Source organism: Rhinoderma darwinii, unplaced genomic scaffold (assembly GCF_050947455.1).
Source record: "Rhinoderma darwinii isolate aRhiDar2 unplaced genomic scaffold, aRhiDar2.hap1 Scaffold_3885, whole genome shotgun sequence".
Lineage (NCBI taxonomy): Eukaryota > Metazoa > Chordata > Amphibia > Anura > Rhinodermatidae > Rhinoderma > Rhinoderma darwinii.
This window is the reverse complement of record NW_027463514.1, coordinates 26,833-51,088: the sequence shown is the minus strand read 5'-3', so window position 1 is coordinate 51,088 and position 24,256 is coordinate 26,833. Positions and strand designations below refer to the sequence as shown.

The window sequence follows — 24,256 nt, the reverse complement described above, 5'->3', positions numbered from 1 at the left end:
GTGTATTTCTGGCTCCAGTTGGCTTGAAAGTGGCTGAATTTGCATATTGACAACATGGATGGCCTCCTTCCGTTGAGAAGCAAACTTGTTTATGCACTGTGTTGCCGGGGTGGATAACAAGTGAAAGCTGCCAAGTGGCAGCCAAAAGAAGAGAGGAGCCTGGGAAACATATGTATTGTTTCTTGTATGTGCTGTCTGTGTTTTTATCCCCCTTACGGGTGGTCTCCCTGGGCTAACACAGGACTGCGGCCATGGCGTGAGGAAAGGAGGAAGAGTTTGTCCCTTAGTACTCTGGTTTCTCTTCAGAACGCATAAATCTTTCGCCTTTTACTAAAGATTTCCGTGGAGAGGAGCAAAACTGAGTTTTGTAGCAATTTTTGCATGCTCCAGCTTGCTGGGGTTTTCTTGTTCAGGTTGAAAAGCAGAAAGAGTGTATTTCTGGCTCCAGTTGGCTTGAAAGTGGCTGAATTTGCATATTGACAACATGGATGGCCTCCTTCCGTTGAGAAGCAAACTTGTTTATGCACTGTGTTGCCGGGGTGGATAACAAGTGAAAGCTGCCAAGTGGCAGCCAAAAGAAGAGAGGAGCCTGGGAAACATATGTATTGTTTCTTGTATGTGCTGTCTGTGTTTTTATCCCCCTTACGGGTGGTCTCCCTGGGCTAACACAGGACTGCGGCCATGGCGTGAGGAAAGGAGGAAGAGTTTGTCCTTTAGTACTCTGGTTTCTCTTCAGAACGCATAAATCTTTCGCCTTTTACTAAAGATTTCCGTGGAGAGGAGCAAAACTGAGTTTTGTAGCAATTTTTGCATACTCCACCTTGCTGGGGTTTTCTTGTTCAGGTTGAAAAGCAGAAAGAGTGTATTTCTGGCTCCAGTTGGCTTGGAAGTGGCTGAATTTGCATATTGACAACATGGATGGCCTCCTTCCGTTGAGAAGCAAACTTGTTTATGCACTGTGTTGCCGGGGTGGATAACAAGTGAAAGCTGCCAAGTGGCAGCCAAAAGAAGAGAGGAGCCTGGGAAACATATGTATTGTTTCTTGTATGTGCTGTCTGTGTTTTTATCCCCCTTACGGGTGGTCTCCCTGGGCTAACACAGGACTGCGGCCATGGCATGAGGAAAGGAGGAAGAGTTTGTCCCTTAGTACTCTGGTTTCTCTTCAGAACGCATAAATCTTTCGCCTTTTACTAAAGATTTCCGTGGAGAGGAGCAAAACTGAGTTTTGTAGCAATTTTTGCATGCTCCAGCTTGCTGGGGTTTTCTTGTTCAGGTTGAAAAGCAGAAAGAGTGTATTTCTGGCTCCAGTTGGCTTGAAAGTGGCTGAATTTGCATATTGACAACATGGATGGCCTCCTTCCGTTGAGAAGCAAACTTGTTTATGCACTGTGTTGCCGGGGTGGATAACAAGTGAAAGCTGCCAAGTGGCAGCCAAAAGAAGAGAGGAGCCTGGGAAACATATGTATTGTTTCTTGTATGTGCTGTCTGTGTTTTTATCCCCCTTACGGGTGGTCTCCCTGGGCTAACACAGGACTGCGGCCATGGCGTGAGGAAAGGAGGAAGAGTCTGTCCCTTAGTACTCTGGTTTCTCTTCAGAATGCATAAATCTTTCGCCTTTTACTAAAGATTTCCGTGGAGAGGAGCAAAACTGAGTTTTGTAGCAATTTTTGCATGCTCCAGCTTGCTGGGGTTTTCTTGTTCCGGTTGAAAAGCAGAAAGAGTGTATTTCTGGCTCCAGTTGGCTTGAAAGTGGCTGAATTTGCATATTGACAACATGGATGGCCTCCTTCCGTTGAGAAGCAAACTTGTTTATGCATTGTGTTGCCGGGGTGGATAACAAGTGAAAGCTGCCAAGTGGCAGCCAAAAGAAGAGAGGAGCCTGGGAAACATATGTATTGTTTCTTGTATGTGCTGTCTGTGTTTTTATCCCCCTTACGGGTGGTCTCCCTGGGCTAACACAGGACTGCGGCCATTGCTTGAGGAAAGGAGGAAGAGTTTGTCCCTTAGTACTCTGGTTTCTCTTCAGAACGCATAAATCTTTCGCCTTTTACTAAAGATTTCCGTGGAGAGGAGCAAAACTGAGTTTTGTAGCAATTTTTGCATGCTCCAGCTTGCTGGGGTTTTCTTGTTCAGGTTGAAAAGCAGAAAGAGTGTATTTCTGGCTCCAGTTGGCTTGAAAGTGGCTGAATTTGCATATTGACAACATGGATGGCCTCCTTCCGTTGAGAAGCAAACTTGTTTATGCACTGTGTTGCCGGGGTGGATAACAAGTGAAAGCTGCCAAGTGGCAGCCAAAAGAAGAGAGGAGCCTGGGAAACATATGTATTGTTTCTTGTATGTGCTGTCTGTGTTTTTATCCCCCTTACGGGTGGTCTCCCTGGGCTAACACAGGACTGCGGCCATGGCGTGAGGAAAGGAGGAAGAGTTTGTCCCTTAGTACTCTGGTTTCTCTTCAGAACGCATAAATCTTTCGCCTTTTACTAAAGATTTCCGTGGAGAGGAGCAAAACTGAGTTTTGTAGCAATTTTTGCATACTCCACCTTGCTGGGGTTTTCTTGTTCAGGTTGAAAAGCAGAAAGAGTGTATTTCTGGCTCCAGTTGGCTTGAAAGTGGCTGAATTTGCATATTGACAACATGGATGGCCTCCTTCCGTTGAGAAGCAAACTTGTTTATGCACTGTGTTGCCGGGGTGGATAACAAGTGAAAGCTGCCAAGTGGCAGCCAAAAGAAGAGAGGAGCCTGGGAAACATATGTATTGTTTCTTGTATGTGCTGTCTGTGTTTTTATCCCCCTTACGGGTGGTCTCCCTGGGCTAACACAGGACTGCGGCCATGGCGTGAGGAAAGGAGGAAGAGTTTGTCCCTTAGTACTCTGGTTTCTCTTCAGAACGCATAAATCTTTCGCCTTTTACTAAAGATTTCCGTGGAGAGGAGCAAAACTGAGTTTTGTAGCAATTTTTGCATGCTCCAGCTTGCTGGGGTTTTCTTGTTCAGGTTGAAAAGCAGAAAGAGTGTATTTCTGGCTCCAGTTGGCTTGAAAGTGGCTGAATTTGCATATTGACAACATGGATGGCCTCCTTCCGTTGAGAAGCAAACTTGTTTATGCACTGTGTTGCCGGGGTGGATAACAAGTGAAAGCTGCCAAGTGGCAGCCAAAAGAAGAGAGGAGCCTGGGAAACATATGTATTGTTTCTTGTATGTGCTGTCTGTGTTTTTATCCCCCTTACGGGTGGTCTCCCTGGGCTAACACAGGACTGCGGCCATGGCGTGAGGAAAGGAGGAAGAGTTTGTCCCTTAGTACTCTGGTTTCTCTTCAGAATGCATAAATCTTTCGCCTTTTACTAAAGATTTCCGTGGAGAGGAGCAAAACTGAGTTTTGTAGCAATTTTTGCATGCTCCAGCTTGCTGGGGTTTTCTTGTTCCGGTTGAAAAGCAGAAAGAGTGTATTTCTGGCTCCAGTTGGCTTGAAAGTGGCTGAATTTGCATATTGACAACATGGATGGCCTCCTTCCGTTGAGAAGCAAACTTGTTTATGCACTGTGTTGCCGGGGTGGATAACAAGTGAAAGCTGCCAAGTGGCAGCCAAAAGAAGAGAGGAGCCTGGGAAACATATGTATTGTTTCTTGTATGTGCTGTCTGTGTTTTTATCCCCCTTACGGGTGGTCTCCCTGGGCTAACACAGGACTGCGGCCATGGCGTGAGGAAAGGAGGAAGAGTTTGTCCCTTAGTACTCTGGTTTCTCTTCAGAACGCATAAATCTTTCGCCTTTTACTAAAGATTTCCGTGGAGAGGAGCAAAACTGAGTTTTGTAGCAATTTTTGCATGCTCCAGCTTGCTGGGGTTTTCTTGTTCAGGTTGAAAAGCAGAAAGAGTGTATTTCTGGCTCCAGTTGGCTTGAAAGTGGCTGAATTTGCATATTGACAACATGGATGGCCTCCTTCCGTTGAGAAGCAAACTTGTTTATGCACTGTGTTGCCGGGGTGGATAACAAGTGAAAGCTGCCAAGTGGCAGCCAAGAGAGGAGCCTGGGAAACATATGTATTGTTTCTTGTATGTGCTGTCTGTGTTTTTATCCCCCTTACGGGTGGTCTCCCTGGGCTAACACAGGACTGCGGCCATGGCGTGAGGAAAGGAGGAAGAGTTTGTCCCTTAGTACTCTGGTTTCTCTTCAGAACGCATAAATCTTTCGCCTTTTACTAAAGATTTCCGTGGAGAGGAGCAAAACTGAGTTTTCTAGCAATTTTTGCATGCTCCAGCTTGCTGGGGTTTTCTTGTTCAGGTTGAAAAGCAGAAAGAGTGTATTTCTGGCTCCAGTTGGCTTGAAAGTGGCTGAATTTGCATATTGACAACATGGATGGCCTCCTTCCGTTGAGAAGCAAACTTGTTTATGCACTGTGTTGCCGGGGTGGATAACAAGTGAAAGCTGCCAAGTGGCAGCCAAAAGAAGAGAGGAGCCTGGGAAACATATGTATTGTTTCTTGTATGTGCTGTCTGTGTTTTTATCCCCCTTACGGGTGGTCTCCCTGGGCTAACACAGGACTGCGGCCATGGCGTGAGGAAAGGAGGAAGAGTTTGTCCCTTAGTACTCTGGTTTCTCTTCAGAACGCATAAATCTTTCGCCTTTTACTAAAGATTTCCGTGGAGAGGAGCAAAACTGAGTTTTGTAGCAATTTTTGCATGCTCCAGCTTGCTGGGGTTTTCTTGTTCAGGTTGAAAAGCAGAAAGAGTGTATTTCTGGCTCCAGTTGGCTTGAAAGTGGCTGAATTTGCATATTGACAACATGGATGGCCTCCTTCCGTTGAGAAGCAAACTTGTTTATGCACTGTGTTGCCGGGGTGGATAACAAGTGAAAGCTGCCAAGTGGCAGCCAAAAGAAGAGAGGAGCCTGGGTAACATATGTATTGTTTCTTGTATGTGCTGTGTGTGTTTTTATCCCCCTTACGGGTGGTCTCCCTGGGCTAACACAGGACTGCGGCCATGGCGTGAGGAAAGGAGGAAGAGTTTGTCCCTTAGTACTCTGGTTTCTCTTCAGAACGCATAAATCTTTCGCCTTTTACTAAAGATTTCCGTGGAGAGGAGCAAAACTGAGTTTTGTAGCAATTTTTGCATGCTCCAGCTTGCTGGGGTTTTCTTGTTCAGGTTGAAAAGCAGAGAGTGTATTTCTGGCTCCAGTTGGCTTGAAAGTGGCTGAATTTGCATATTGACAACATGGATGGCCTCCTTCCGTTGAGAAGCAAACTTGTTTATGCACTGTGTTGCCGGGGTGGATAACAAGTGAAAGCTGCCAAGTGGCAGCCAAAAGAAGAGAGGAGCCTGGGAAACATATGTATTGTTTCTTGTATGTGCTGTCTGTGTTTTTATCCCCCTTACGGGTGGTCTCCCTGGGCTAACACAGGGCTGCGGCCATGGCGTGAGGAAAGGAGGAAGAGTTTGTCCCTTAGTACTCTGGTTTCTCTTCAGAACGCATAAATCTTTCGCCTTTTACTAAAGATTTCCGTGGAGAGGAGCAAAACTGAGTTTTGTAGCAATTTTTGCATGCTCCAGCTTGCTGGGGTTTTCTTGTTCAGGTTGAAAAGCAGAAAGAGTGTATTTCTGGCTCCAGTTGGCTTGAAAGTGGCTGAATTTGCATATTGACAACATGGATGGCCTCCTTCCGTTGAGAAGCAAACTTGTTTATGCACTGTGTTGCCGGGGTGGATAACAAGTGAAAGCTGCCAAGTGGCAGCCAAAAGAAGAGAGGAGCCTGGGAAACATATGTATTGTTTCTTGTATGTGCTGTCTGTGTTTTTATCCCCCTTACGGGTGGTCTCCCTGGGCTAACACAGGACTGCGGCCATGGCGTGAGGAAAGGAGGAAGAGTTTGTCCCTTAGTACTCTGGTTTCTCTTCAGAACGCATAAATCTTTCGCCTTTTACTAAAGATTTCCGTGGAGAGGAGCAAAACTGAGTTTTGTAGCAATTTTTGCATGCTCCAGCTTGCTGGGGTTTTCTTGTTCCGGTTGAAAAGCAGAAAGAGTGTATTTCTGGCTCCAGTTGGCTTGAAAGTGGCTGAATTTGCATATTGACAACATGGATGGCCTCCTTCCGTTGAGAAGCAAACTTGTTTATGCACTGTGTTGCCGGGGTGGATAACAAGTGAAAGCTGCCAAGTGGCAGCCAAAAGAAGAGAGGAGCCTGGGAAACATATGTATTGTTTCTTGTATGTGCTGTCTGTGTTTTTATCCCCCTTACGGGTGGTCTCCCTGGGCTAACACAGGACTGCGGCCATGGCGTGAGGAAAGGAGGAAGAGTTTGTCCCTTAGTACTCTGGTTTCTCTTCAGAACGCATAAATCTTTCGCCTTTTACTAAAGATTTCCGTGGAGAGGAGCAAAACTGAGTTTTGTAGCAATTTTTGCATGCTCCAGCTTGCTGGGGTTTTCTTGTTCAGGTTGAAAAGCAGAAAGAGTGTATTTCTGGCTCCAGTTGGCTTGAAAGTGGCTGAATTTGCATATTGACAACATGGATGGCCTCCTTCCGTTGAGAAGCAAACTTGTTTATGCACTGTGTTGCCGGGGTGGATAACAAGTGAAAGCTGCCAAGTGGCAGCCAAAAGAAGAGAGGAGCCTGGGAAACATATGTATTGTTTCTTGTATGTGCTGTCTGTGTTTTTATCCCCCTTACGGGTGGTCTCCCTGGGCTAACACAGGACTGCGGCCATGGCGTGAGGAAAGGAGGAAGAGTTTGTCCCTTAGTACTCTGGTTTCTCTTCAGAACGCATAAATCTTTCGCCTTTTACTAAAGATTTCCGTGGAGAGGAGCAAAACTGAGTTTTGTAGCAATTTTTGCATGCTCCAGCTTGCTGGGGTTTTCTTGTTCAGGTTGAAAAGCAGAAAGAGTGTATTTCTGGCTCCAGTTGGCTTGAAAGTGGCTGAATTTGCATATTGACAACATGGATGGCCTCCTTCCGTTGAGAAGCAAACTTGTTTATGCACTGTGTTGCCGGGGTGGATAACAAGTGAAAGCTGCCAAGTGGCAGCCAAAAGAAGAGAGGAGCCTGGGAAACATATGTATTGTTTCTTGTATGTGCTGTCTGTGTTTTTATCCCCCTTACGGGTGGTCTCCCTGGGCTAACACAGGACTGCGGCCATGGCGTGAGGAAAGGAGGAAGAGTTTGTCCCTTAGTACTCTGGTTTCTCTTCAGAACGCATAAATCTTTCGCCTTTTACTAAAGATTTCCGTGGAGAGGAGCAAAACTGAGTTTTGTAGCAATTTTTGCATGCTCCAGCTTGCTGGGGTTTTCTTGTTCAGGTTGAAAAGCAGAAAGAGTGTATTTCTGGCTCCAGTTGGCTTGAAAGTGGCTGAATTTGCATATTGACAACATGGATGGCCTCCTTCCGTTGAGAAGCAAACTTGTTTATGCACTGTGTTGCCGGGGTGGATAACAAGTGAAAGCTGCCAAGTGGCAGCCAAAAGAAGAGAGGAGCCTGGGAAACATATGTATTGTTTCTTGTATGTGCTGTCTGTGTTTTTATCCCCCTTACGGGTGGTCTCCCTGGGCTAACACAGGACTGCGGCCATGGCGTGAGGAAAGGAGGAAGAGTTTGTCCCTTAGTACTCTGGTTTCTCTTCAGAACGCATAAATCTTTCGCCTTTTACTAAAGATTTCCGTGGAGAGGAGCAAAACTGAGTTTTGTAGCAATTTTTGCATGCTCCAGCTTGCTGGGGTTTTCTTGTTCCGGTTGAAAAGCAGAAAGAGTGTATTTCTGGCTCCAGTTGGCTTGAAAGTGGCTGAATTTGCATATTGACAACATGGATGGCCTCCTTCCGTTGAGAAGCAAACTTGTTTATGCACTGTGTTGCCGGGGTGGATAACAAGTGAAAGCTGCCAAGTGGCAGCCAAAAGAAGAGAGGAGCCTGGGAAACATATGTATTGTTTCTTGTATGTGCTGTCTGTGTTTTTATCCCCCTTACGGGTGGTCTCCCTGGGCTAACACAGGACTGCGGCCATGGCGTGAGGAAAGGAGGAAGAGTTTGTCCCTTAGTACTCTGGTTTCTCTTCAGAACGCATAAATCTTTCGCCTTTTACTAAAGATTTCCGTGGAGAGGAGCAAAACTGAGTTTTGTAGCAATTTTTGCATGCTCCAGCTTGCTGGGGTTTTCTTGTTCAGGTTGAAAAGCAGAAAGAGTGTATTTCTGGCTCCAGTTGGCTTGAAAGTGGCTGAATTTGCATATTGACAACATGGATGGCCTCCTTCCGTTGAGAAGCAAACTTGTTTATGCACTGTGTTGCCGGGGTGGATAACAAGTGAAAGCTGCCAAGTGGCAGCCAAAAGAAGAGAGGAGCCTGGGAAACATATGTATTGTTTCTTGTATGTGCTGTCTGTGTTTTTATCCCCCTTACGGGTGGTCTCCCTGGGCTAACACAGGACTGCGGCCATGGCGTGAGGAAAGGAGGAAGAGTTTGTCTCTTAGTACTCTGGTTTCTCTTCAGAACGCATAAATCTTTCGCCTTTTACTAAAGATTTCCGTGGAGAGGAGCAAAACTGAGTTTTGTAGCAATTTTTGCATGCTCCAGCTTGCTGGGGTTTTCTTGTTCAGGTTGAAAAGCAGAAAGAGTGTATTTCTGGCTCCAGTTGGCTTGAAAGTGGCTGAATTTGCATATTGACAACATGGATGGCCTCCTTCCGTTGAGAAGCAAACTTGTTTATGCACTGTGTTGCCGGGGTGGATAACAAGTGAAAGCTGCCAAGTGGCAGCCAAAAGAAGAGAGGAGCCTGGGAAACATATGTATTGTTTCTTGTATGTGTTGTCTGTGTTTTTATCCCCCTTACGGGTGGTCTCCCTGGGCTAACACAGGACTGCGGCCATGGCGTGAGGAAAGGAGGAAGAGTTTGTCCCTTAGTACTCTGGTTTATCTTCAGAACGCATAAATCTTTCGCCTTTTATTAAAGATTTCCGTGGAGAGGAGCAAAACTGAGTTTTGTAGCAATTTTTGCATGCTCCAGCTTGCTGGGGTTTTCTTGTTCAGGTTGAAAAGCAGAAAGAGTGTATTTCTGGCTCCAGTTGGCTTGAAAGTGGCTGAATTTGCATATTGACAACATGGATGGCCTCCTTCCGTTGAGAAGCAAACTTGTTTATGCACTGTGTTGCCGGGGTGGATAACAAGTGAAAGCTGCCAAGTGGCAGCCAAAAGAAGAGAGGAGCCTGGGAAACATATGTATTGTTTCTTGTATGTGCTGTCTGTGTTTTTATCCCCCTTACGGGTGGTCTCCCTGGGCTAACACAGGACTGCGGCCATGGCGTGAGGAAAGGAGGAAGAGTTTGTCCCTTAGTACTCTGGTTTCTCTTCAGAACGCATAAATCTTTCGCCTTTTACTAAAGATTTCCGTGGAGAGGAGCAAAACTGAGTTTTGTAGCAATTTTTGCATGCTCCAGCTTGCTGGGGTTTTCTTGTTCAGGTTGAAAAGCAGAAAGAGTGTATTTCTGGCTCCAGTTGGCTTGAAAGTGGCTGAATTTGCATATTGACAACATGGATGGCCTCCTTCCGTTGAGACGCAAACTTGTTTATGCACTGTGTTGCCGGGGTGGATAACAAGTGAAAGCTGCCAAGTGGCAGCCAAAAGAAGAGAGGAGCCTGGGAAACATATGTATTGTTTCTTGTATGTGCTGTCTGTGTTTTTATCCCCCTTACGGGTGGTCTCCCTGGGCTAACACAGGACTGCGGCCATGGCGTGAGGAAAGGAGGAAGAGTTTGTCCCTTAGTACTCTGGTTTCTCTTCAGAACGCATAAATCTTTCGCCTTTTACTAAAGATTTCCGTGGAGAGGAGCAAAACTGAGTTTTGTAGCAATTTTTGCATGCTCCAGCTTGCTGGGGTTTTCTTGTTCAGGTTGAAAGCAGAAAGAGTGTATTTCTGGCTCAGTTGGCTTGAAAGTGGCTGAATTTGCATATTGACAACATGGATGGCCTCCTTCCGTTGAGAAGCAAACTTGTTTATGCACTGTGTTGCCGGGGTGGATAACAAGTGAAAGCTGCCAAGTGGCAGCCAAAAGAAGAGAGGAGCCTGGGAAACATATGTATTGTTTCTTGTATTTGCTGTCTGTGTTTTTATCCCCTTACGGGTGGTCTCCCTGGGCTAACACAGGACTGCGGCCATGGCGTGAGGAAAGGAGAAGAGTTTGTCCTTTAGTACTCTGGTTTCTCTTCAGAACGCATAAATCTTTTGCCTTTTACTAAAGATTTCCGTGGAGAGGAGCAAAACTGAGTTTTGTAGCAATTTTTGCATGCTCCAGCTTGCTGGGGTTTTCTTGTTCAGGTTGAAAAGCAGAAAGAGTGTATTTCTGGCTCCAGTTGGCTTGAAAGTGGCTGAATTTGCATATTGACAACATGGATGGCCTCCTTCCGTTGAGAAGCAAACTTGTTTATGCACTGTGTTGCCGGGGTGGATAACAAGTGAAAGCTGCCAAGTGGCAACCAAAAGAAGAGAGGAGCCTGGGAAACATATGTATTGTTTCTTGTATGTGCTGTCTGTGTTTTTATCCCCCTTACGGGTGGTCTCCCTGGGCTAACACAGGACTGCGGCCATGGCGTGAGGAAAGGAGGAAGAGTTTGTCCCTTAGTACTCTGGTTTCTCTTCAGAACGCATAAATCTTTCGCCTTTTACTAAAGATTTCCGTGGAGAGGAGCAAAACTGAGTTTTGTAGCAATTTTTGCATGCTCCAGCTTGCTGGGGTTTTCTTGTTCAGGTTGAAAAGCAGAAAGAGTGTATTTCTGGCTCCAGTTGGCTTGAAAGTGGCTGAATTTGCATATTGACAACATGGATGGCCTCCTTCCGTTGAGAAGCAAACTTGTTTATGCACTGTGTTGCCGGGGTGGATAACAAGTGAAAGCTGCCAAGTGGCAGCCAAAAGAAGAGAGGAGCCTGGGAAACATATGTATTGTTTCTTGTATGTGCTGTCTGTGTTTTTATCCCCCTTACGGGTGGTCTCCCTGGGCTAACACAGGACTGCGGCCATGGCGTGAGGAAAGGAGGAAGAGTTTGTCCCTTAGTACTCTGGTTTCTCTTCAGAACGCATAAATCTTTCGCCTTTTACTAAAGATTTCCGTGGAGAGGAGCAAAACTGAGTTTTGTAGCAATTTTTGCATGCTCCAGCTTGCTGGGGTTTTCTTGTTCCGGTTGAAAAGCAGAAAGAGTGTATTTCTGGCTCCAGTTGGCTTGAAAGTGGCTGAATTTGCATATTGACAACATGGATGGCCTCCTTCCGTTGAGAAGCAAACTTGTTTATGCACTGTGTTGCCGGGGTGGATAACAAGTGAAAGCTGCCAAGTGGCAGCCAAAAGAAGAGAGGAGCCTGGGAAACATATGTATTGTTTCTTGTATGTGCTGTCTGTGTTTTTATCCCCCTTACGGGTGGTCTCCCTGGGCTAACACAGGACTGCGGCCATGGCGTGAGGAAAGGAGGAAGAGTTTGTCCTTTAGTACTCTGGTTTCTCTTCAGAATGCATAAATCTTTCGCCTTTTACTAAAGATTTCCGTGAAGAGGAGCAAAACTGAGTTTTGTAGCAATTTTTGCATGCTCCAGCTTGCTGGGGTTTTCTTGTTCCGGTTGAAAAGCAGAAAGAGTGTATTTCTGGCTCCAGTTGGCTTGAAAGTGGCTGAATTTGCATATTGACAACATGGATGGCCTCCTTCCGTTGAGAAGCAAACTTGTTTATGCACTGTGTTGCCGGGGTGGATAACAAGTGAAAGCTGCCAAGTGGCAGCCAAGAGAGGAGCCTGGGAAACATATGTATTGTTTCTTGTATGTGCTGTCTGTGTTTTTATCCCCCTTACGGGTGGTCTCCCTGGGCTAACACAGGACTGCGGCCATGGCGTGAGGAAAGGAGGAAGAGTTTGTCCTTTAGTACTCTGGTTTCTCTTCAGAATGCATAAATCTTTCGCCTTTTACTAAAGATTTCCGTGAAGAGGAGCAAAACTGAGTTTTGTAGCAATTTTTGCATGCTCCAGCTTGCTGGGGTTTTCTTGTTCAGGTTGAAAAGCAGAAAGAGTGTATTTCTGGCTCCAGTTGGCTTGAAAGTGGCTGAATTTGCATATTGACAACATGGATGGCCTCCTTCCGTTGAGAAGCAAACTTGTTTATGCACTGTGTTGCCGGGGTGGATAACAAGTGAAAGCTGCCAAGTGGCAGCCAAAAGAAGAGAGGAGCCTGGGAAACATATGTATTGTTTCTTGTATGTGCTGTCTGTGTTTTTATCCCCCTTACGGGTGGTCTCCCTGGGCTAACACAGGGCTGCGGCCATGGCGTGAGGAAAGGAGGAAGAGTTTGTCCCTTAGTACTCTGGTTTCTCTTCAGAACGCATAAATCTTTCGCCTTTTACTAAAGATTTCCGTGGAGAGGAGCAAAACTGAGTTTTGTAGCAATTTTTGCATGCTCCAGCTTGCTGGGGTTTTCTTGTTCAGGTTGAAAAGCAGAAAGAGTGTATTTCTGGCTCCAGTTGGCTTGAAAGTGGCTGAATTTGCATATTGACAACATGGATGGCCTCCTTCCGTTGAGAAGCAAACTTGTTTATGCACTGTGTTGCCGGGGTGGATAACAAGTGAAAGCTGCCAAGTGGCAGCCAAAAGAAGAGAGGAGCCTGGGAAACATATGTATTGTTTCTTGTATGTGCTGTCTGTGTTTTTATCCCCCTTACGGGTGGTCTCCCTGGGCTAACACAGGACTGCGGCCATGGCGTGAGGAAAGGAGGAAGAGTTTGTCCCTTAGTACTCTGGTTTCTCTTCAGAACGCATAAATCTTTCGCCTTTTACTAAAGATTTCCGTGGAGAGGAGCAAAACTGAGTTTTGTAGCAATTTTTGCATGCTCCAGCTTGCTGGGGTTTTCTTGTTCAGGTTGAAAAGCAGAAAGAGTGTATTTCTGGCTCCAGTTGGCTTGAAAGTGGCTGAATTTGCATATTGACAACATGGATGGCCTCCTTCCGTTGAGAAGCAAACTTGTTTATGCACTGTGTTGCCGGGGTGGATAACAAGTGAAAGCTGCCAAGTGGCAGCCAAAAGAAGAGAGGAGCCTGGGAAACATATGTATTGTTTCTTGTATGTGCTGTCTGTGTTTTTATCCCCCTTACGGGTGGTCTCCCTGGGCTAACACAGGACTGCGGCCATGGCGTGAGGAAAGGAGGAAGAGTTTGTCCCTTAGTACTCTGGTTTCTCTTCAGAACGCATAAATCTTTCGCCTTTTACTAAAGATTTCCGTGGAGAGGAGCAAAACTGAGTTTTGTAGCAATTTTTGCATGCTCCAGCTTGCTGGGGTTTTCTTGTTCAGGTTGAAAAGCAGAAAGAGTGTATTTCTGGCTCCAGTTGGCTTGAAAGTGGCTGAATTTGCATATTGACAACATGGATGGCCTCCTTCCGTTGAGAAGCAAACTTGTTTATGCACTGTGTTGCCGGGGTGGATAACAAGTGAAAGCTGCCAAGTGGCAGCCAAAAGAAGAGAGGAGCCTGGGAAACATATGTATTGTTTCTTGTATGTGCTGTCTGTGTTTTTATCCCCCTTACGGGTGGTCTCCCTGGGCTAACACAGGACTGCGGCCATGGCGTGAGGAAAGGAGGAAGAGTTTGTCTCTTAGTACTCTGGTTTCTCTTCAGAACGCATAAATCTTTCGCCTTTTACTAAAGATTTCCGTGGAGAGGAGCAAAACTGAGTTTTGTAGCAATTTTTGCATGCTCCAGCTTGCTGGGGTTTTCTTGTTCAGGTTGAAAAGCAGAAAGAGTGTATTTCTGGCTCCAGTTGGCTTGAAAGTGGCTGAATTTGCATATTGACAACATGGATGGCCTCCTTCCGTTGAGAAGCAAACTTGTTTATGCACTGTGTTGCCGGGGTGGATAACAAGTGAAAGCTGCCAAGTGGCAGCCAAAAGAAGAGAGGAGCCTGGGAAACATATGTATTGTTTCTTGTATGTGCTGTCTGTGTTTTTATCCCCCTTACGGGTGGTCTCCCTGGGCTAACACAGGACTGCGGCCATGGCGTGAGGAAAGGAGGAAGAGTTTGTCCCTTAGTACTCTGGTTTCTCTTCAGAACGCATAAATCTTTCGCCTTTTACTAAAGATTTCCGTGGAGAGGAGCAAAACTGAGTTTTGTAGCAATTTTTGCATGCTCCAGCTTGCTGGGGTTTTCTTGTTCAGGTTGAAAAGCAGAAAGAGTGTATTTCTGGCTCCAGTTGGCTTGAAAGTGGCTGAATTTGCATATTGACAACATGGATGGCCTCCTTCCGTTGAGAAGCAAACTTGTTTATGCACTGTGTTGCCGGGGTGGATAACAAGTGAAAGCTGCCAAGTGGCAGCCAAAAGAAGAGAGGAGCCTGGGAAACATATGTATTGTTTCTTGTATGTGCTGTCTGTGTTTTTATCCCCCTTACGGGTGGTCTCCCTGGGCTAACACAGGACTGCGGCCATGGCGTGAGGAAAGGAGGAAGAGTTTGTCCCTTAGTACTCTGGTTTCTCTTCAGAACGCATAAATCTTTTGCCTTTTACTAAAGATTTCCGTGGAGAGGAGCAAAACTGAGTTTTGTAGCAATTTTTGCATGCTCCAGCTTGCTGGGGTTTTCTTGTTCAGGTTGAAAAGCAGAAAGAGTGTATTTCTGGCTCCAGTTGGCTTGAAAGTGGCTGAATTTGCATATTGACAACATGGATGGCCTCCTTCCGTTGAGAAGCAAACTTGTTTATGCACTGTGTTGCCGGGGTGGATAACAAGTGAAAGCTGCCAAGTGGCAGCCAAGAGAGGAGCCTGGGAAACATATGTATTGTTTCTTGTATGTGCTGTCTGTGTTTTTATCCCCCTTACGGGTGGTCTCCCTGGGCTAACACAGGACTGCGGCCATGGCGTGAGGAAAGGAGGAAGAGTTTGTCCCTTAGTACTCTGGTTTCTCTTCAGAACGCATAAATCTTTCGCCTTTTACTAAAGATTTCCGTGGAGAGGAGCAAAACTGAGTTTTGTAGCAATTTTTGCATGCTCCAGCTTGCTGGGGTTTTCTTGTTCAGGTTGAAAAGCAGAAAGAGTGTATTTCTGGCTCCAGTTGGCTTGAAAGTGGCTGAATTTGCATATTGACAACATGGATGGCCTCCTTCCGTTGAGAAGCAAACTTGTTTATGCACTGTGTTGCCGGGGTGGATAACAAGTGAAAGCTGCCAAGTGGCAGCCAAAAGAAGAGAGGAGCCTGGGAAACATATGTATTGTTTCTTGTATGTGCTGTCTGTGTTTTTATCCCCCTTACGGGTGGTCTCCCTGGGCTAACACAGGACTGCGGCCATGGCGTGAGGAAAGGAGGAAGAGTTTGTCCCTTAGTACTCTGGTTTCTCTTCAGAACGCATAAATCTTTCGCCTTTTACTAAAGATTTCCGTGGAGAGGAGCAAAACTGAGTTTTGTAGCAATTTTTGCATGCTCCAGCTTGCTGGGGTTTTCTTGTTCAGGTTGAAAAGCAGAAAGAGTGTATTTCTGGCTCCAGTTGGCTTGAAAGTGGCTGAATTTGCATATTGACAACATGGATGGCCTCCTTCCGTTGAGAAGCAAACTTGTTTATGCACTGTGTTGCCGGGGTGGATAACAAGTGAAAGCTGCCAAGTGGCAGCCAAAAGAAGAGAGGAGCCTGGGAAACATATGTATTGTTTCTTGTATGTGCTGTCTGTGTTTTTATCCCCTTTACGGGTGGTCTCCCTGGGCTAACACAGGACTGCGGCCATGGCGTGAGGAAAGGAGGAAGAGTTTGTCCCTTAGTACTCTGGTTTCTCTTCAGAACGCATAAATCTTTCGCCTTTTACTAAAGATTTCCGTGGAGAGGAGCAAAACTGAGTTTTGTAGCAATTTTTGCATGCTCCAGCTTGCTGGGGTTTTCTTGTTCAGGTTGAAAAGCAGAAAGAGTGTATTTCTGGCTCCAGTTGGCTTGAAAGTGGCTGAATTTGCATATTGACAACATGGATGGCCTCCTTCCGTTGAGAAGCAAACTTGTTTATGCACTGTGTTGCCGGGGTGGATAACAAGTGAAAGCTGCCAAGTGGCAGCCAAAAGAAGAGAGGAGCCTGGGAAACATATGTATTGTTTCTTGTATGTGCTGTCTGTGTTTTTATCCCCCTTACGGGTGGTCTCCCTGGGCTAACACAGGACTGCGGCCATGGCGTGAGGAAAGGAGGAAGAGTTTGTCCCTTAGTACTCTGGTTTCTCTTCAGAACGCATAAATCTTTCGCCTTTTACTAAAGATTTCCGTGGAGAGGAGCAAAACTGAGTTTTGTAGCAATTTTTGCATGCTCCAGCTTGCTGGGGTTTTCTTGTTCAGGTTGAAAAGCAGAAAGAGTGTATTTCTGGCTCCAGTTGGCTTGAAAGTGGCTGAATTTGCATATTGACAACATGGATGGCCTCCTTCCGTTGAGAAGCAAACTTGTTTATGCACTGTGTTGCCGGGGTGGATAACAAGTGAAAGCTGCCAAGTGGCAGCCAAAAGAAGAGAGGAGCCTGGGAAACATATGTATTGTTTCTTGTATGTGCTGTCTGTGTTTTTATCCCCCTTACGGGTGGTCTCCCTGGGCTAACACAGGACTGCGGCCATGGCGTGAGGAAAGGAGGAAGAGTTTGTCCCTTAGTACTCTGGTTTCTCTTCAGAACGCATAAATCTTTCGCCTTTTACTAAAGATTTCCGTGGAGAGGAGCAAAACTGAGTTTTGTAGCAATTTTTGCATGCTCCAGCTTGCTGGGGTTTTCTTGTTCAGGTTGAAAAGCAGAAAGAGTGTATTTCTGGCTCCAGTTGGCTTGAAAGTGGCTGAATTTGCATATTGACAACATGGATGGCCTCCTTCCGTTGAGAAGCAAACTTGTTTATGCACTGTGTTGCCGGGGTGGATAACAAGTGAAAGCTGCCAAGTGGCAGCCAAAAGAAGAGAGGAGCCTGGGAAACATATGTATTGTTTCTTGTATGTGCTGTCTGTGTTTTTATCCCCCTTACGGGTGGTCTCCCTGGGCTAACACAGGACTGCGGCCATGGCGTGAGGAAAGGAGGAAGAGTTTGTCTCTTAGTACTCTGGTTTCTCTTCAGAACGCATAAATCTTTCGCCTTTTACTAAAGATTTCCGTGGAGAGGAGCAAAACTGAGTTTTGTAGCAATTTTTGCATGCTCCAGCTTGCTGGGGTTTTCTTGTTCAGGTTGAAAAGCAGAAAGAGTGTATTTCTGGCTCCAGTTGGCTTGAAAGTGGCTGAATTTGCATATTGACAACATGGATGGCCTCCTTCCGTTGAGAAGCAAACTTGTTTATGCACTGTGTTGCCGGGGTGGATAACAAGTGAAAGCTGCCAAGTGGCAGCCAAAAGAAGAGAGGAGCCTGGGAAACATATGTATTGTTTCTTGTATGTGCTGTCTGTGTTTTTATCCCCCTTACGGGTGGTCTCCCTGGGCTAACACAGGACTGCGGCCATGGCGTGAGGAAAGGAGGAAGAGTTTGTCCCTTAGTACTCTGGTTTCTCTTCAGAACGCATAAATCTTTTGCCTTTTACTAAAGATTTCCGTGGAGAGGAGCAAAACTGAGTTTTGTAGCAATTTTTGCATGCTCCAGCTTGCTGGGGTTTTCTTGTTCAGGTTGAAAAGCAGAAAGAGTGTATTTCTGGCTCCAGTTGGCTTGAAAGTGGCTGAATTTGCATATTGACAACATGGATGGCCTCCTTCCGTTGAGAAGCAAACTTGTTTATGCACTGTGTTGCCGGGGTGGATAACAAGTGAAAGCTGCCAAGTGGCAGCCAAAAGAAGAGAGGAGCCTGGGAAACATATGTATTGTTTCTTGTATGTGCTGTCTGTGTTTTTATCCCCCTTACGGGTGGTCTCCCTGGGCTAACACAGGACTGCGGCCATGGCGTGAGGAAAGGAGGAAGAGTTTGTCTCTTAGTACTCTGGTTTCTCTTCAGAACGCATAAATCTTTCGCCTTTTACTAAAGATTTCCGTGGAGAGGAGCAAAACTGAGTTTTGTAGCAATTTTTGCATGCTCCAGCTTGCTGGGGTTTTCTTGTTCAGGTTGAAAAGCAGAAAGAGTGTATTTCTGGCTCCAGTTGGCTTGAAAGTGGCTGAATTTGCATATTGACAACATGGATGGCCTCCTTCCGTTGAGAAGCAAACTTGTTTATGCACTGTGTTGCCGGGGTGGATAACAAGTGAAAGCTGCCAAGTGGCAGCCAAAAGAAGAGAGGAGCCTGGGAAACATATGTATTGTTTCTTGTATGTGCTGTCTGTGTTTTTATCCCCCTTACGGGTGGTCTCCCTGGGCTAACACAGGACTGTGGCCATGGCGTGAGGAAAGGAGGAAGAGTTTGTCCCTTAGTACTCTGGTTTCTCTTCAGAACGCATAAATCTTTCGCCTTTTACTAAAGATTTCCGTGGAGAGGAGCAAAACTGAGTTTTGTAGCAATTTTTGCATGCTCCAGCTTGCTGGGGTTTTCTTGTTCAGGTTGAAAAGCAGAAAGAGTGTATTTCTGGCTCCAGTTGGCTTGAAAGTGGCTGAATTTGCATATTGACAACATGGATGGCCTCCTTCCGTTGAGAAGCAAACTTGTTTATGCACTGTGTTGCCGGGGTGGATAACAAGTGAAAGCTGCCAAGTGGCAGCCAAAAGAAGAGAGGAGCCTGGGAAACATATGTATTGTTTCTTGTATGTGCTGTCTGTGTTTTTATCCCCCTTACGGGTGGTCTCCCTGGGCTAACACAGGACTGCGGCCATGGCGTGAGTAAAGGAGGAAGAGTTTGTCCCTTAGTACTCTGGTTTCTCTTCAGAACGCATAAATCTTTCGCCTTTTACTAAAGATTTCCGTGGAGAGGAGCAAAACTGAGTTTTGTAGCAATTTTTGCATGCTCCAGCTTGCTGGGGTTTTCTTGTTCAGGTTGAAAAGCAGAAAGAGTGTATTTCTGGCTCCAGTTGGCTTGAAAGTGGCTGAATTTGCATATTGACAACATGGATGGCCTCCTTCCGTTGAGAAGCAAACTTGTTTATGCACTGTGTTGCCGGGGTGGATAACAAGTGAAAGCTGCCAAGTGGCAGCCAAAAGAAGAGAGGAGCCTGGGAAACATATGTATTGTTTCTTGTATGTGCTGTCTGTGTTTTTATCCCCCTTACGGGTGGTCTCCCTGGGCTAACACAGGACTGCGGCCATGGCGTGAGGAAAGGAGGAAGAGTTTGTCCCTTAGTACTCTGGTTTCTCTTCAAAATGCATAAATCTTTCGCCTTTTACTAAAGATTTCCGTGGAGAGGAGCAAAACTGAGTTTTGTAGCAATTTTTGCATGCTCCAGCTTGCTGGGGTTTTCTTGTTCAGGTTGAAAAGCAGAAAGAGTGTATTTCTGGCTCCAGTTGGCTTGAAAGTGGCTGAATTTGCATATTGACAACATGGATGGCCTCCTTCCGTTGAGAAGCAAACTTGTTTATGCACTGTGTTGCCGGGGTGGATAACAAGTGAAAGCTGCCAAGTGGCAGCCAAAAGAAGAGAGGAGCCTGGGAAACATATGTATTGTTTCTTGTATGTGCTGTCTGTGTTTTTATCCCCCTTACGGGTGGTCTCCCTGGGCTAACACAGGACTGCGGCCATGGCGTGAGGAAAGGAGGAAGAGTTTGTCCCTTAGTACTCTGGTTTCTCTTCAGAACGCATAAATCTTTCGCCTTTTACTAAAGATTTCCGTGGAGAGGAGCAAAACTGAGTTTTGTAGCAATTTTTGCATGCTCCAGCTTGCTGGGGTTTTCTTGTTCAGGTTGAAAAGCAGAAAGAGTGTATTTCTGGCTCCAGTTGGCTTGAAAGTGGCTGAATTTGCATATTGACAACATGGATGGCCTCCTTCCGTTGAGAAGCAAACTTGTTTATGCACTGTGTTGCCGGGGTGGATAACAAGTGAAAGCTGCCAAGTGGCAGCCAAAAGAAGAGAGGAGCCTGGGAAACATATGTATTGTTTCTTGTATGTGCTGTCTGTGTTTTTATCCCCCTTACGGGTGGTCTCCCTGGGCTAACACAGGACTGCGGCCATGGCGTGAGGAAAGGAGGAAGAGTTTGTCCCTTAGTACTCTGGTTTCTCTTCAGAACGCATAAATCTTTCGCCTTTTACTAAAGATTTCCGTGGAGAGGAGCAAAACTGAGTTTTGTAGCAATTTTTGCATGCTCCAGCTTGCTGGGGTTTTCTTGTTCAGGTTGAAAAGCAGAAAGAGTGTATTTCTGGCTCCAGTTGGCTTGAAAGTGGCTGAATTTGCATATTGACAACATGGATGGCCTCCTTCCGTTGAGAAGCAAACTTGTTTATGCACTGTGTTGCCGGGGTGGATAACAAGTGAAAGCTGCCAAGTGGCAGCCAAAAGAAGAGAGGAGCCTGGGAAACATATGTATTGTTTCTTGTATGTGCTGTCTGTGTTTTTATCCCCCTTACGGGTGATCTCCCTGGGCTAACACAGGACTGCGGCCATGGCGTGAGGAAAGGAGGAAGAGTTTGTCCCTTAGTACTCTGGTTTCTCTTCAGAACGCATAAATCTTTCGCCTTTTACTAAAGATTTCCGTGGAGAGGAGCAAAACTGAGTTTTGTAGCAATTTTTGCATGCTCCAGCTTGCTGGGGTTTTCTTGTTCAGGTTGAAAAGCAGAAAGAGTGTATTTCTGGCTCCAGTTGGCTTGAAAGTGGCTGAATTTGCATATTGACAACATGGATGGCCTCCTTCCGTTGAGAAGCAAACTTGTTTATGCACTGTGTTGCCGGGGTGGATAACAAGTGAAAGCTGCCAAGTGGCAGCCAAAAGAAGAGAGGAGCCTGGGAAACATATGTATAGAAGAGGCTGGACGCAGCCGCAGGTTTAAGGGAAGCCGACATGACCGTCCTGGTAGGGAAAGGGTTAATGAGGTGAGGGAAAGTTGAAGGAGCTGAAGGAGGGACGGGGAGGAGTTAAGGGGGACGGGGGGGCCGTTACTGCGCTTCCCGCTGTTTCTCGGCATTGAGCCGGAAGCAGCGGGAGGAGTAACATACAATAAGCAAGCTCCCCGTTGCCCGTGCTTTTAATGATGGCAGAAGCCCTGATGTTAGAGCGGCCGCGTGCCGCTGCTGTGCACCACGGTCCCGGATGGCTAGAGGAGACCGTGGCTGCCATAACGAGGATCCCGGACGCCGTTTCGCCACGTCGGGCACGGCGTTCGGGGTCTGTTGAAAAGGACAGGCTCCCCTCCCCCGGCCCCCTTACGAGCATGGCTATGGCGGCGGGGGGGGGAGTCGGCAACAACCGCTCCTGCGCTGAGCAGGCAGAGAGCGGTGCCAGGGGTGACGGCGACGCAGGCTGGGTCGACCCGTCCCTCTCGGCGGTCCCGACCTCCAGAGCGCCTCAGTCCGGAGGTAGTCCCGCGGACACGGCGTCGCAGAGGGAGCCCGATCCCGGACGCTGCAGGCCAGGCAGCTGGGAGGACCGCCCCTTCCCAGGCCCTGCGTCCTGGCAGGAATCCCAGGCCGCGACGGGGTCCGGCGGTAAGCAGGGAGTCGCAGGCTGGGCTCCCTGTCACCCCTCCCCCATCAGATGGAAGATTTGGAGGACAAGGTACGGCCGCCCCGCATGGTGATGTTCCGGCCAGGGGGCAGGCTTCGTCAGGATCGTCTAGACGGACGCCTAGAGCTGCAGCGACGTCGAGGCAACAGGTCCGGTCGGAAGTCTGGGTCCCGGCGGTCGGGCGGCAGGTTGCCGGCCCATCGGTCAGCGCGTCCTCATCCCCGTTCCGAAGATGTCGTTGGGAGGGACAGTCGTCGGCGAGAGAAGAACTGGAGGAAGGTGAACTGGACGTGTATCGTCGAGGTCAGGATGGTCCGGCTGACGGGAACACAGCGCCTGTGCAGCCCGGTGAGTGTATAACTCCATCATTGTCTTATCCAGCGATTTTTATGTCGGGTGTCGGCGGGGGGGCTGCTAGCATTGCATCGGGGGCCGGTAGTGGCGCGGGCGGACGCGACGGAGCGGGTTTGGCAGATTTAGTGGGTTGCTTACGGGAGCTGGTGGGGCGCCTGGATAGGGCCGCGGCGCCGGTAGTAACGGAAGTGTCTCCTGCGATAGTTTGGGAAGGCCCCAGGGACGTGGGATCGTTACAGGCGCGTCCTGCGGCGGCGGTTAGAGAGGCGGTCGCGGTATCGGTACAGACCGAGGCACAGAAGGACGGCGATCGAGTGCGTATGGACGATCGTGCTCGGGGGGAGGTGTATGTTTGTTTTGAGGGTCCGTTGGGGGCGCATTTAAAGCAGGAGGTGCGTGATCGGATCTGGAAAGACGAATACGTTGAAATTTTTTCTCTCTTGCCACTGGCTAAATTTAATTTGGATAAGAGCAAGCGGGATGAGAGTAAAAAGGACGAGGAGGAACGGCGGCGGTATAGGCTGATCCCGCAGACGTTCGTTAATTGGTCGCAGGCGTTCGCCATATTGGCTAGTGTGATAGGGGAAAAGGCGCCGGAAAATTGTTCGGCGCTGTTTTGTTATTTTGATGCCATTGGGGAGGCTCATAGGGCGTATGGGGGTCAGGCGTGGCTGCGATATGATGAGCAATTCCGTCAGCGTAAGGCGGTTCGGCCGGCGATTCGGTGGGACCAGAAGGATATTGCTCTCTGGTTACGGGTTACGGCTCCGGTTAGGCAGCCCTTTCCCGGGAGCGGTGGCCAGGGAGGCCAGTCTAGTCAGAGTGGACAAAGCGGCGGGGGAAAGGCGGGGTTTTGCTGGCAATTTAATGAAGGTCAGTGCAAGTTCGGGGCCACGTGCAAGTTCAAGCACGTGTGCTCCGAGTGTAATGGTGCATCACACGGGGCGGCAAAATGTCTGCGGAAAAAGAGGTCAGGGAACCAGCACGGGGCTGGTCAAGGGGGTGTCGCCGGTGAGGGTGGAAAGGATGGCCCCTTATCTAAATGAGTATCCGGATAGGGCGGCAGCTAAGTTGCTTTATGAAGGGTTTCGTGTTGGGTTTGTTATTCCTCCACCTCCTTATGAGGTTCCGGTTACGCGGAGGAATTTAAAATCGGCTTATTTGCATGCGGAAGTCGTGTCGGAAAAGTTGTTAAAAGAAGTTTCGTTGGGTCGCATGTCGGGGCCATTTGTTGAGTCGCCGGTAAAAGATTTAGTTGTGTCCCCTTTGGGTATTGTCCCAAAACGCGAGCCCGGAAAGTTTCGTTTGATTCAACATTTATCGTATCCCAAAGGTTCGTCGGTAAATGACGGGATTGATCACGAGTTGTGTTCCGTAGTTTATACCTCATTCGATAAGGCGGTGGGGTTAGTGCGGGCTGCGGGTCCTGGGGCGCTGCTAGCAAAAACTGACATCGAGGCGGCGTTCAGGTTGTTGCCGGTTCATCCAGAAAGCCAACGGCTGTTGGGTTGTTTTTGGAATGGGGCTTTTTACGTGGATCGGTGCCTTCCGATGGGGTGTTCCCTTTCTTGTGCATACTTCGAGGCGTTTAGTAGCTTCGTGGAGTGGGTAACGAGGGTAGCATCCGGGGTCGACTCGTTGATCCATTACTTAGATGATTTTTTGTGCGTTGGCCCGGGGGGTTCGCCGGTTTGCGGTAATTTGCTTCATGCTCTACAGAAGGTGGTGAGGGATTTTGGGATTCCTTTGGCGCCGGAAAAAACGGAGGGCCCGGTAGCGACGATTTGTTTTTTGGGAATCGAAATAGACTCGGTGGCAATGGAGTGTCGTCTCCCGGCGGATAAGTTGGGTGCTTTGAGGCTGGAGGTTCGACGGGCTTGTAGAAGGAAGAAAATGTCGCTGAGGGAGCTTCAGTCGCTGCTGGGGAAGTTGAATTTCGCCTGCCGGATTATGCCGATGGGAAGGGTGTTTGGTAGAAGGTTGGCGGCGGCAACGGCGGGAGTGCGTGCGCCGCATCATTTTGTGCGGCTCAAGGAGGAGCACCGAGCTGATCTTCAGGTTTGGGATGACTTCTTGGGCCAGTACAATGGTCGCTCGCTATGGATGGCCCCAGCGCAGGATACGAGTGATTTGAATATTTTCACGGATGCGGCTGGGGCGGGTGGCTTTGGAGCTTACGGGGGAGGTCCGTGGTGCGCAGGTCAATGGCCGGCTAGCTGGGTGTCCAGTGGACACACGCGGAATCTGGCCCTGCTCGAGCTGTTTCCCATCGTGGTGGCGGCGGCTACCATTTGGGGGGACAGGCTCAGGGATAAGAAGGTCCGTTTTTACTGCGACAACATGGGGGTGGTGCTTGCCATTAATAACATCACGGCGTCCTCTCCTCCGGTAGTTCAATTGTTG

The 24,256-nt window shown here is 47.7% G+C and overlaps 48 non-coding genes across 48 annotated transcripts; all 48 read left to right on the top strand.

The window, feature by feature from the left end:
- The first annotated feature begins 286 nt into the window (after window positions 1-286).
- LOC142707699 (U5 spliceosomal RNA) lies at window positions 287-402 on the top strand. Its single transcript, XR_012868604.1, has one exon. It is a non-coding gene; the product is annotated as a U5 spliceosomal RNA (small nuclear RNA).
- Window positions 403-716: 314 nt separating this feature from the next.
- On the top strand, window positions 717-832 carry LOC142707781 (U5 spliceosomal RNA). The gene has a single exon (XR_012868678.1). It is a non-coding gene; the product is annotated as a U5 spliceosomal RNA (small nuclear RNA).
- Window positions 833-1,146: 314 nt separating this feature from the next.
- LOC142707698 (U5 spliceosomal RNA) lies at window positions 1,147-1,262 on the top strand. The gene has a single exon (XR_012868603.1). It is a non-coding gene; the product is annotated as a U5 spliceosomal RNA (small nuclear RNA).
- A 314-nt stretch (window positions 1,263-1,576) lies between these two features.
- Window positions 1,577-1,692, top strand: LOC142707775 (U5 spliceosomal RNA). Its single transcript, XR_012868673.1, has one exon. It is a non-coding gene; the product is annotated as a U5 spliceosomal RNA (small nuclear RNA).
- Window positions 1,693-2,006: 314 nt separating this feature from the next.
- Window positions 2,007-2,122, top strand: LOC142707697 (U5 spliceosomal RNA). The gene has a single exon (XR_012868602.1). It is a non-coding gene; the product is annotated as a U5 spliceosomal RNA (small nuclear RNA).
- Window positions 2,123-2,436: 314 nt separating this feature from the next.
- On the top strand, window positions 2,437-2,552 carry LOC142707658 (U5 spliceosomal RNA). The gene has a single exon (XR_012868567.1). It is a non-coding gene; the product is annotated as a U5 spliceosomal RNA (small nuclear RNA).
- A 314-nt stretch (window positions 2,553-2,866) lies between these two features.
- On the top strand, window positions 2,867-2,982 carry LOC142707696 (U5 spliceosomal RNA). The gene has a single exon (XR_012868601.1). It is a non-coding gene; the product is annotated as a U5 spliceosomal RNA (small nuclear RNA).
- A 314-nt stretch (window positions 2,983-3,296) lies between these two features.
- LOC142707773 (U5 spliceosomal RNA) lies at window positions 3,297-3,412 on the top strand. Its single transcript, XR_012868671.1, has one exon. It is a non-coding gene; the product is annotated as a U5 spliceosomal RNA (small nuclear RNA).
- A 314-nt stretch (window positions 3,413-3,726) lies between these two features.
- LOC142707695 (U5 spliceosomal RNA) lies at window positions 3,727-3,842 on the top strand. The gene has a single exon (XR_012868600.1). It is a non-coding gene; the product is annotated as a U5 spliceosomal RNA (small nuclear RNA).
- A 309-nt stretch (window positions 3,843-4,151) lies between these two features.
- Window positions 4,152-4,267, top strand: LOC142707812 (U5 spliceosomal RNA). The gene has a single exon (XR_012868707.1). It is a non-coding gene; the product is annotated as a U5 spliceosomal RNA (small nuclear RNA).
- Window positions 4,268-4,581: 314 nt separating this feature from the next.
- On the top strand, window positions 4,582-4,697 carry LOC142707694 (U5 spliceosomal RNA). The gene has a single exon (XR_012868599.1). It is a non-coding gene; the product is annotated as a U5 spliceosomal RNA (small nuclear RNA).
- Window positions 4,698-5,011: 314 nt separating this feature from the next.
- LOC142707693 (U5 spliceosomal RNA) lies at window positions 5,012-5,127 on the top strand. The gene has a single exon (XR_012868598.1). It is a non-coding gene; the product is annotated as a U5 spliceosomal RNA (small nuclear RNA).
- A 312-nt stretch (window positions 5,128-5,439) lies between these two features.
- Window positions 5,440-5,555, top strand: LOC142707691 (U5 spliceosomal RNA). The gene has a single exon (XR_012868597.1). It is a non-coding gene; the product is annotated as a U5 spliceosomal RNA (small nuclear RNA).
- Window positions 5,556-5,869: 314 nt separating this feature from the next.
- On the top strand, window positions 5,870-5,985 carry LOC142707690 (U5 spliceosomal RNA). Its single transcript, XR_012868596.1, has one exon. It is a non-coding gene; the product is annotated as a U5 spliceosomal RNA (small nuclear RNA).
- Window positions 5,986-6,299: 314 nt separating this feature from the next.
- LOC142707688 (U5 spliceosomal RNA) lies at window positions 6,300-6,415 on the top strand. Its single transcript, XR_012868594.1, has one exon. It is a non-coding gene; the product is annotated as a U5 spliceosomal RNA (small nuclear RNA).
- A 314-nt stretch (window positions 6,416-6,729) lies between these two features.
- Window positions 6,730-6,845, top strand: LOC142707687 (U5 spliceosomal RNA). The gene has a single exon (XR_012868593.1). It is a non-coding gene; the product is annotated as a U5 spliceosomal RNA (small nuclear RNA).
- A 314-nt stretch (window positions 6,846-7,159) lies between these two features.
- LOC142707686 (U5 spliceosomal RNA) lies at window positions 7,160-7,275 on the top strand. Its single transcript, XR_012868592.1, has one exon. It is a non-coding gene; the product is annotated as a U5 spliceosomal RNA (small nuclear RNA).
- A 314-nt stretch (window positions 7,276-7,589) lies between these two features.
- LOC142707685 (U5 spliceosomal RNA) lies at window positions 7,590-7,705 on the top strand. Its single transcript, XR_012868591.1, has one exon. It is a non-coding gene; the product is annotated as a U5 spliceosomal RNA (small nuclear RNA).
- A 314-nt stretch (window positions 7,706-8,019) lies between these two features.
- Window positions 8,020-8,135, top strand: LOC142707684 (U5 spliceosomal RNA). Its single transcript, XR_012868590.1, has one exon. It is a non-coding gene; the product is annotated as a U5 spliceosomal RNA (small nuclear RNA).
- Window positions 8,136-8,449: 314 nt separating this feature from the next.
- Window positions 8,450-8,565, top strand: LOC142707683 (U5 spliceosomal RNA). The gene has a single exon (XR_012868589.1). It is a non-coding gene; the product is annotated as a U5 spliceosomal RNA (small nuclear RNA).
- A 314-nt stretch (window positions 8,566-8,879) lies between these two features.
- Window positions 8,880-8,995, top strand: LOC142707798 (U5 spliceosomal RNA). Its single transcript, XR_012868694.1, has one exon. It is a non-coding gene; the product is annotated as a U5 spliceosomal RNA (small nuclear RNA).
- Window positions 8,996-9,309: 314 nt separating this feature from the next.
- Window positions 9,310-9,425, top strand: LOC142707682 (U5 spliceosomal RNA). Its single transcript, XR_012868588.1, has one exon. It is a non-coding gene; the product is annotated as a U5 spliceosomal RNA (small nuclear RNA).
- Window positions 9,426-9,739: 314 nt separating this feature from the next.
- Window positions 9,740-9,855, top strand: LOC142707680 (U5 spliceosomal RNA). The gene has a single exon (XR_012868587.1). It is a non-coding gene; the product is annotated as a U5 spliceosomal RNA (small nuclear RNA).
- Window positions 9,856-10,165: 310 nt separating this feature from the next.
- Window positions 10,166-10,281, top strand: LOC142707765 (U5 spliceosomal RNA). The gene has a single exon (XR_012868664.1). It is a non-coding gene; the product is annotated as a U5 spliceosomal RNA (small nuclear RNA).
- A 314-nt stretch (window positions 10,282-10,595) lies between these two features.
- On the top strand, window positions 10,596-10,711 carry LOC142707679 (U5 spliceosomal RNA). The gene has a single exon (XR_012868586.1). It is a non-coding gene; the product is annotated as a U5 spliceosomal RNA (small nuclear RNA).
- Window positions 10,712-11,025: 314 nt separating this feature from the next.
- Window positions 11,026-11,141, top strand: LOC142707678 (U5 spliceosomal RNA). The gene has a single exon (XR_012868585.1). It is a non-coding gene; the product is annotated as a U5 spliceosomal RNA (small nuclear RNA).
- Window positions 11,142-11,455: 314 nt separating this feature from the next.
- Window positions 11,456-11,571, top strand: LOC142707771 (U5 spliceosomal RNA). Its single transcript, XR_012868669.1, has one exon. It is a non-coding gene; the product is annotated as a U5 spliceosomal RNA (small nuclear RNA).
- Window positions 11,572-11,880: 309 nt separating this feature from the next.
- On the top strand, window positions 11,881-11,996 carry LOC142707770 (U5 spliceosomal RNA). The gene has a single exon (XR_012868668.1). It is a non-coding gene; the product is annotated as a U5 spliceosomal RNA (small nuclear RNA).
- A 314-nt stretch (window positions 11,997-12,310) lies between these two features.
- Window positions 12,311-12,426, top strand: LOC142707676 (U5 spliceosomal RNA). Its single transcript, XR_012868583.1, has one exon. It is a non-coding gene; the product is annotated as a U5 spliceosomal RNA (small nuclear RNA).
- Window positions 12,427-12,740: 314 nt separating this feature from the next.
- On the top strand, window positions 12,741-12,856 carry LOC142707675 (U5 spliceosomal RNA). The gene has a single exon (XR_012868582.1). It is a non-coding gene; the product is annotated as a U5 spliceosomal RNA (small nuclear RNA).
- Window positions 12,857-13,170: 314 nt separating this feature from the next.
- Window positions 13,171-13,286, top strand: LOC142707674 (U5 spliceosomal RNA). Its single transcript, XR_012868581.1, has one exon. It is a non-coding gene; the product is annotated as a U5 spliceosomal RNA (small nuclear RNA).
- A 314-nt stretch (window positions 13,287-13,600) lies between these two features.
- LOC142707673 (U5 spliceosomal RNA) lies at window positions 13,601-13,716 on the top strand. The gene has a single exon (XR_012868580.1). It is a non-coding gene; the product is annotated as a U5 spliceosomal RNA (small nuclear RNA).
- Window positions 13,717-14,030: 314 nt separating this feature from the next.
- LOC142707672 (U5 spliceosomal RNA) lies at window positions 14,031-14,146 on the top strand. The gene has a single exon (XR_012868579.1). It is a non-coding gene; the product is annotated as a U5 spliceosomal RNA (small nuclear RNA).
- Window positions 14,147-14,460: 314 nt separating this feature from the next.
- LOC142707764 (U5 spliceosomal RNA) lies at window positions 14,461-14,576 on the top strand. The gene has a single exon (XR_012868663.1). It is a non-coding gene; the product is annotated as a U5 spliceosomal RNA (small nuclear RNA).
- Window positions 14,577-14,885: 309 nt separating this feature from the next.
- On the top strand, window positions 14,886-15,001 carry LOC142707671 (U5 spliceosomal RNA). The gene has a single exon (XR_012868578.1). It is a non-coding gene; the product is annotated as a U5 spliceosomal RNA (small nuclear RNA).
- Window positions 15,002-15,315: 314 nt separating this feature from the next.
- On the top strand, window positions 15,316-15,431 carry LOC142707669 (U5 spliceosomal RNA). The gene has a single exon (XR_012868577.1). It is a non-coding gene; the product is annotated as a U5 spliceosomal RNA (small nuclear RNA).
- A 314-nt stretch (window positions 15,432-15,745) lies between these two features.
- LOC142707668 (U5 spliceosomal RNA) lies at window positions 15,746-15,861 on the top strand. The gene has a single exon (XR_012868576.1). It is a non-coding gene; the product is annotated as a U5 spliceosomal RNA (small nuclear RNA).
- A 314-nt stretch (window positions 15,862-16,175) lies between these two features.
- LOC142707667 (U5 spliceosomal RNA) lies at window positions 16,176-16,291 on the top strand. The gene has a single exon (XR_012868575.1). It is a non-coding gene; the product is annotated as a U5 spliceosomal RNA (small nuclear RNA).
- A 314-nt stretch (window positions 16,292-16,605) lies between these two features.
- On the top strand, window positions 16,606-16,721 carry LOC142707666 (U5 spliceosomal RNA). The gene has a single exon (XR_012868574.1). It is a non-coding gene; the product is annotated as a U5 spliceosomal RNA (small nuclear RNA).
- Window positions 16,722-17,035: 314 nt separating this feature from the next.
- Window positions 17,036-17,151, top strand: LOC142707664 (U5 spliceosomal RNA). Its single transcript, XR_012868572.1, has one exon. It is a non-coding gene; the product is annotated as a U5 spliceosomal RNA (small nuclear RNA).
- Window positions 17,152-17,465: 314 nt separating this feature from the next.
- On the top strand, window positions 17,466-17,581 carry LOC142707763 (U5 spliceosomal RNA). Its single transcript, XR_012868662.1, has one exon. It is a non-coding gene; the product is annotated as a U5 spliceosomal RNA (small nuclear RNA).
- A 314-nt stretch (window positions 17,582-17,895) lies between these two features.
- LOC142707663 (U5 spliceosomal RNA) lies at window positions 17,896-18,011 on the top strand. The gene has a single exon (XR_012868571.1). It is a non-coding gene; the product is annotated as a U5 spliceosomal RNA (small nuclear RNA).
- A 314-nt stretch (window positions 18,012-18,325) lies between these two features.
- Window positions 18,326-18,441, top strand: LOC142707662 (U5 spliceosomal RNA). The gene has a single exon (XR_012868570.1). It is a non-coding gene; the product is annotated as a U5 spliceosomal RNA (small nuclear RNA).
- Window positions 18,442-18,755: 314 nt separating this feature from the next.
- LOC142707661 (U5 spliceosomal RNA) lies at window positions 18,756-18,871 on the top strand. The gene has a single exon (XR_012868569.1). It is a non-coding gene; the product is annotated as a U5 spliceosomal RNA (small nuclear RNA).
- A 314-nt stretch (window positions 18,872-19,185) lies between these two features.
- Window positions 19,186-19,301, top strand: LOC142707768 (U5 spliceosomal RNA). The gene has a single exon (XR_012868667.1). It is a non-coding gene; the product is annotated as a U5 spliceosomal RNA (small nuclear RNA).
- A 314-nt stretch (window positions 19,302-19,615) lies between these two features.
- LOC142707660 (U5 spliceosomal RNA) lies at window positions 19,616-19,731 on the top strand. The gene has a single exon (XR_012868568.1). It is a non-coding gene; the product is annotated as a U5 spliceosomal RNA (small nuclear RNA).
- Window positions 19,732-20,045: 314 nt separating this feature from the next.
- Window positions 20,046-20,161, top strand: LOC142707842 (U5 spliceosomal RNA). The gene has a single exon (XR_012868734.1). It is a non-coding gene; the product is annotated as a U5 spliceosomal RNA (small nuclear RNA).
- A 314-nt stretch (window positions 20,162-20,475) lies between these two features.
- LOC142707841 (U5 spliceosomal RNA) lies at window positions 20,476-20,591 on the top strand. Its single transcript, XR_012868733.1, has one exon. It is a non-coding gene; the product is annotated as a U5 spliceosomal RNA (small nuclear RNA).
- Window positions 20,592-24,256: the final 3,665 nt, after the last annotated feature.